We start from the raw sequence: 7,236 nt of genomic DNA, 5'->3' as shown, positions 1-7,236 counted from the left end.
GTAGTCTTCCCTGCCTGACACCTTGGTTAACATCGCCAATTTTTTCCCACTAATAAATTAAAGTTGTTTTAATAAAATATGGGATTAAACCTGACTATTTTGAAAAACAAAATAGAAGTCGTCATCCCAAATAAAAAACGCCAACCCTACAAATTATTTTTTAGTTTTAATAATTTGCAGAACAGGCAGGTAATGAAAGACAGGAGCTGAAATATAGTGCTGACATAGATTATGTTATACTGTTATCCCCGCCAGGGATAACAGACCACCGACGTAGCCAGGGGGGGCCGGCCCCCCCTCCCCCCCCCCCCCCCCCGAAATGATTTTAGTTCCCATAGGATATTAGCTTATGTTACACATTTTTTTTAATTTTTTAGTAAAATTTTAAACTGTTTTAAATTGTTCAAGAAATATTTAAAGTAGTTGGAAGCATTAGAGAGAATTATTTAAGTACATTGATGTACTTATTGTCCAACATATTTGAAAATATAAAAATAATGAACAAGTTTGGCTTTTTGATCAATTTTATGCATAGTTCTTGTTAAGTTTTAAGGTGTTGTTTAAGCGTTTAATCGGAATTTTAGGCTGACTGTGTTACTGAGTTCAGAACAATACATTTATTTGTATTTATTGGACGTTTGTAACATATTAGGTCCAATACTTTGGCTTATAAACAACATCCAGAAAAAACATTTTTGCGATATTTTGTTTTTTAAATTTTTTATAAGAGCAATTCAACAATAAAATGTAAAACCGTTGCTTAATCTTTGTGGTTTTAAATGTTTGTATATTTTCTCTAACACGTTTTTATAATGAAATATTTTGAAATTCATAACAAATTACAAATTCTTTATTATGTTTGCAATAAAAAAACTATGTATATCAATCATTTTTTATGATATAATTTCTGTTCCACCGCAGTGTCGTACATGCCTATTGGACAAAAGAATTTTTCTGTCGAATTTTTATGTTTTGTTCGACTTTTCGAATGTTAATAAAAGCAAGATATATGGGAGCTATATCCAAATCTGAACCGATTTCAATATAATTTGAAAAATTTATTTCTAGACCCATTTTCGTCACACATTCCAAATTTCATTGAAATTGGACATACATAGCGTGTTTAATGCATAAAATACATGAAATCGACCGAAAATATATATAGGCGCTATATCCAAATCTGAACCGATTTCAATTCTAGACAATTTAATATCATTTATTTCTAGACCAAATTCCTGCACACATCTAATATGATCCTATATCTCCGGATCAACGCGGAATTTCAGGAATTGTTATAGCCTACGTTACCTTCAGGCCATGTAGTGATATACTCTGAAAATTTCAGTACGATCGGTTCAGCGTTTTTTGAGTCCATAAACTTCAAACAAACAAACGTATAAACATTTTTTACTTTATATATATATTGATTTATTACATATTATTTCCAATATTTCAAAATTACAATGAATTTCATCTTCAGAGATTTTTCTGTGGATTATTTTTTGAATAAAGCCAGGAGAAAACGTCATAGAAACCCACAGCAATTGTATTTTGGGAAGTACTTTCAATGGATGCACATTTCTAGAAATGTTAATTTTTCCTGCTTCGGTAAAGGACCTTGTGACGACAAACGAAATCTAACAAGTAGGAAAAGCATTAAGTTCGGTCGGGCCGAACTTTTTATACCCTCCACCAGAAATTTCAGCCATTTCGGTGGATTAATGTGGCCACAACCTTCAAAATACCGAAAATCGGAAGGCGTGGACCTATACCTACAAATTTCTGGGGGAAAGTTCTATACCCCCAACGAAGACTAAATACCAAATTTCAGCCATCTCGGTGTGATAATGAGGTCAAGTCCTTCAAAATACCGAAAATCGGGAGATATCGTCCACGTCAAAACGTGGCCTATATAAACATTTTATGGTAGAAATATTTCTTAGCCTCTGGAAACACAAAATACAAAGTTACAACCGATTCTGTTGTCAAATGTGACTAATACATTCAAAATATATTAAAATGACGCGTACTTTATATGGGGCGTTATATGGGGTCTATACCAAAACGTGGACCTATATAAACCAACTTTGGTAGGAATGTTTTTTGGCCTCTGGAGACACAAAATACAAAGTTACAACCAATTCGGTGGTAAAATGGGACAAATATCTTAAACATTCCTTAAAACGGCGACGCGTCACGCGTCATTTTGTATGGGGGCTATACGAAAGCGTGGACCTACATAGCTTTCAATACCAAAAGTCCTACGTACAAATAATAGATTTTCCCAAAATTTCATCCACCTACGTCAATCCGTTCGGACGCTAGAGTGATCAACGATACAACGACGGATGGCTATATCGATGTAGAATTGCACGCTGATCAAGAATATATGAGGCGCTCAGCGCCAAAACGGCCTAACCCACATAGAAATGGTTCTGAGAAAAACGAAGTTGAAAGAAAACAAGTTTTTAAAATATTTTTATAATTTTTTTATTAATCATAAATACATATTAGTTGTAATATTTGTTTTAGGTTAATCATTAGATATTAGTTTACATGGATAAAGATTGTTTTAATCAGTTAATAAAAAAATTGAAGTGGCTTAGGCCGTTTTGGCATCCATTTAAACAAAATATATTGATAGGAACTGAGGGTTAGGCCATTATGTCTCCATTTATTAAAACAAAAGTTATGCAGATGAGCGTTTTAATTGATACATATTAATAAAAGTTATTGGTCTTCTTTCTGGATATCTTCATCTTCGGCTCTCGAATTTGTTTTTAAATTATTATAAAATGCATGATTTACCCTTTGAGTTTCTGTAAATCCTTAAACTTTGCAGCTTTAATGAATCTTCCTCCCGGATAAAGCGGTTCCAATTCAAAATATACATACTTGCTGGAGTTCCTTTTTGAAATATTAACTTCTTGAAATAAAACATTTATGTTATTTGAATATTTGTATTGAATTATAAATGGCTTCGCATTTTTGAATCGAAGGCACTGATTCTTAAGCCATTCAACTTTTGAAGTCTTGTCTTCGGAGATTTTCCTGTTTGATACTAGTTTCTCAATTGAGGATATGCTTTTTATTTCATCTGTCGTCATCTTTACCAAGTGACATGGTTCCCTTTTTGCCGTGAGGATTACACGATTCCAAATCATCAGGCGTAAAAGTGCCTTATAATATTTTTGTCCTTTCAATGAGACCAAAATCTTGATCGCCAAAATCTTGATGGCCAGACACTTAAAATTTGTGGTCTATCCGTTCCACACAGAAGCCCGAATTATTGACCATGTATGTGCAAATTGTGTTCATACTTATTTTGCGGTTTTGGCCACCACATTGATCGCTATATATTATTGACTTTTTACATTCTACATTGACGCCAGGGCGTAAGTCAACTTCATTACATAACCTTTGGTTTTTACTTACATATTCTTCTCGAAAATTTATTTTTATATTATTTTTCAAATATACTCCTGACTAAAACGTAACATGCGTTTTTGGCCTAACCCACACGCATTTTTTTATTTCCAGTATTCGATTTTGCCTATGTGGCTTAGGCCATTTTGGCGTCCACATTTTTTTAAACTTTCAGTAAAGGAAAAACAGTTTACGGCATGTAGAATAATATAGGGTTAACCTATGCAATTGGGGATTTTTTTAGTATATATTGCAAAAGGTTCCGGTTCGTCCAGCATAGTCAGTTTGATTTTTTTGAAAATGTGGGTTAGGCCGTTTTGGCGCTGAGCGCCTCATATATAGTCTGTGGGGTCTACAATGATTATTTCGAGTAGTTACAAACGTAGTGACAAACTTAATATACCCCCATCCTATGGTGGAGGGTATAAAAACTGATCGGAAACAGGTTCTCCTTCGTCAAAATCTCAACAAGTACCACTCGACTTTGCGGACATTAATATACCCTGAGCCCGTGTGAATTGAAACTTTCAATATAGACAGATCGAATAGCGGCTACACAGCCAAAATCATTAAACCCAAAAACTATGCATTATGATATTTTCAAAAATTTGTAGCCATTTTCGGACGTATAAACTTGCAAACAAAATATGGATTTGTATCGTTGATCACAAGTGTTGCGGAGGAGGTATGAAATGGACCGGACCGACATAGTTCATTTTTGGAGTAGATCTTATTTTGGGAGTCATTCCTTTCAAAAGATATTGCGCCCATAAGTCATTTCAGTTCGCCACAGTGTAATTTTCACTTTTTGACAATTATGTCAGGAAATATGGACTTGCCCACGAAAAACTTAATACCGCTCTAAACTGCACTTAAACAACTATTTTGAAGGTTTGTGAGGGAGGTATCCCAGTATGGCCGATTTTCGAGCAAAAACTAAGTTTGGAAAAAATATTACTAAATCCAAAGTTTGGACCAAATCTGTTGCTCCGTTCAAGATAACTCGCGCATACCAGAAGAAGTAGACCGAAAAGCACCATCTTCGAATTTTGTATATAAGGCTCGCTGAAATATTGTGTGCACTAGCCACTACACATGATTGCCTTAGGTGTTCTTTACAGCTTTCGGGCCATTTTCTCTGGAAGTATAGACTTGCCTCTAAAAAACTTGTACGGTAGTAATAGGAGCCCCGAGAACACTTGTTGCAAAAAAGCAAAGCATTTCCAGAGAGTTTTTTATTTATTAATTTATTTATTTCATATTTTTTTACTTATAACTAATTATTAGCATAAAGGAATGAAGCCATGGCCATTGAGATCTTAAGCTTACAGCTTATCCAGAGAGGTCTTAAACTGCACTTCGCTGAAAATTTTTGAAATACTCTGCGGAAGTTTGCCGAAAGAGTAGATAGATCAAAATATCACGAAGGCCAAATTTTGGACCGAATCGGTTGATCTGTTTGAGAATTATCGTGCTCCCCAGGCGGCTACCCAGACGAACGGACATAGCTAAGTCGACTCCAAGTTTTCTGAAATATATTTCTTCCAAACACACTTTGACCCTAAAGCCATTATTTCGATGAGGCACATTTTGGCTAAAGGCTGAGAATACAAAAAATGTAGATTGGGAAAAATTGTGTTTATGGATTTTTGGAATGGGCGGCATAGAATTTCTTGATGGATAGACTAACTATTGCTCAGCATTAGTTCTCGGCCTTCAGAAATTCCTTGCGATATGTAGACATCGGATTTTTGCATATTTTTGAAAATTATAATGTTAAGATATTAGAAAATTAAAAGTTATGATATTTCTAAGGTTTTCCATTGTATTCGCTTTCTTTTGGCCTTACCGAAGTGATATCACTGAATTTCATAAATCTCACCGCAGTTGTGAATTATTTGATAAATGATACGCCCAAAAATATATGGCATTATTAATATATTCATTGCTTTGACCATATATTAACTGTGACATATTGTCAAAAAAGTTCTAAAAACAAGATAAAATTGGCCAAGAAGTCTTGCGCCATATGAACTAAAAAATAGTATTTAAAATTATTTCATCAGTAGAATAAGTCTAAAATAGGGTTTACATCTTTGCTAAATAAGACATTTTCGCTAACATGAACTTTCAAAATTTTGGTCAGGTGGGCCCCCCCCGAAATGAAATCCTGGCTACGTCCCTGTAACAGACCTGGGACAATATTCGGGAAATGTTGAGCGGGGGAAATTGAGACCGACCAAAAGTTAACTATACCGAGGTGTCAGGCGAACGCGTGCGTATCGGTGATATTTGACACGGTGCGCCTGAACCAACTTTAAATGGTAGGTGCTTACACCTGAAAAGTTTTTGATGATTCTGAATCTACAGTGTAAATAGATGAGAAAAATGATCTATATTTTGGCAAGATAATGTACCTAAAACCTTAAAAATACCGAAAATCAAGAGGTACGCTTTAATGGGGGGACAAAGGAAGACGTGGACCTATACTGATAATTTTTTTTTATAACCCACCAAAATGACTGCAATTTTTTATTAAATCTTCCATAATAATAATGGTTCCACAAACATCCCAGCCAGGACAGGGGTACTTCTCTCATATCAATGAGTGCACCCCTATTCATATTAGCTCAATGATATAGGACCTACTGTTTATCGCCGAGTCCGAACGGCGTGTCTTACGACACCACTTTATAGAGAAGTTTTACATGGCTAAAATACTCAGGAAATGTCGCCAACATTACAGAGGGGTATTTTGCCACCGTTGAAAATATAGATGTTGCCTGGCCTGGGAATAACCCTCGACCTTCTGCGTGCAAGGCGGGTGTGCATACCATTGCATCACGGTGGCAACCATTAAATCATCCATGACTTAATAAAAAATGTCAGTCATTTTGGTGGATTATTATGGTCACTAGACTGGTTTTAACTCAAAGGGAAAAATTTATGACGGTTTTTTTTATGTGGCAACCTCCTAAAATGTTTAGGTTTGTTAAAAATTAAGATTGCCAAAGTTTGAGCTCAATCGGAATATGTTAACACGTGCCACTGGGGCCTCAAAGTTTCCATGGGCCCTTTATGTACCTAATATTAAAATCTGACCCTATACTTTGGAAGTAAAAACCTTTCCGATTCAAATTCATCGGTGTAGGTACATGTTTCGATATAGCCCCCGTAGAACGGTACCTCCCGATTTTCGTAATTCTGAAGGTTGTGACTACTAGAGTGGTTTTAAAAGTGGTTTTCTCACGATAAGGTGCCTTTCAATAAGTACAATAGTGTAGTCAAGAAGGCTAAATGTAAATCTTTGAGGGACTGAAGGATTTAACTATAGGGTACTTTCGAAGGACCCGAAATCCATCTGTTGTATTAAAAGAGAAGACGGTACATGGATAAGAACTGGTCTAGAGACTCTGGACACGCACGTACTAGACCACTCGGAACCAGGTCACCAGTCGGTTAAAAATTGCATTGGGAATAAACACCTTAAAGCACATTAAATCAAACGGACCTGCATAACGCATCAGAGTCATTGATCTGACATCTAGAACTTATCATTCTTTCCGGTTCTATGGAGGGAAGCCATGATGAATCATCTTAATCCACACCTTCTAGTTGTGCAATTCAGCTCAAGGATCTACATCAGAATTACCACCGAGTTCGGCAGAAGTCAATGATTAAATATGACCAAAAATGGACTTCATGCAAATTAATGTACACATGCTTAACAGGGAGGCCTGGACCAACAACTCCCCAGCTTTAAACGGTATTACATTTATACCCATCGATGGCTCTGAGATGGAAAGTGGA

This window comes from Musca autumnalis, unplaced genomic scaffold, assembly GCF_047663935.1.
Source record: "Musca autumnalis isolate F117 unplaced genomic scaffold, ASM4766393v1 scaffold_5, whole genome shotgun sequence".
Classification (NCBI taxonomy): domain Eukaryota; kingdom Metazoa; phylum Arthropoda; class Insecta; order Diptera; family Muscidae; genus Musca; species Musca autumnalis.
This window is presented reverse-complemented; position numbering follows the sequence as displayed.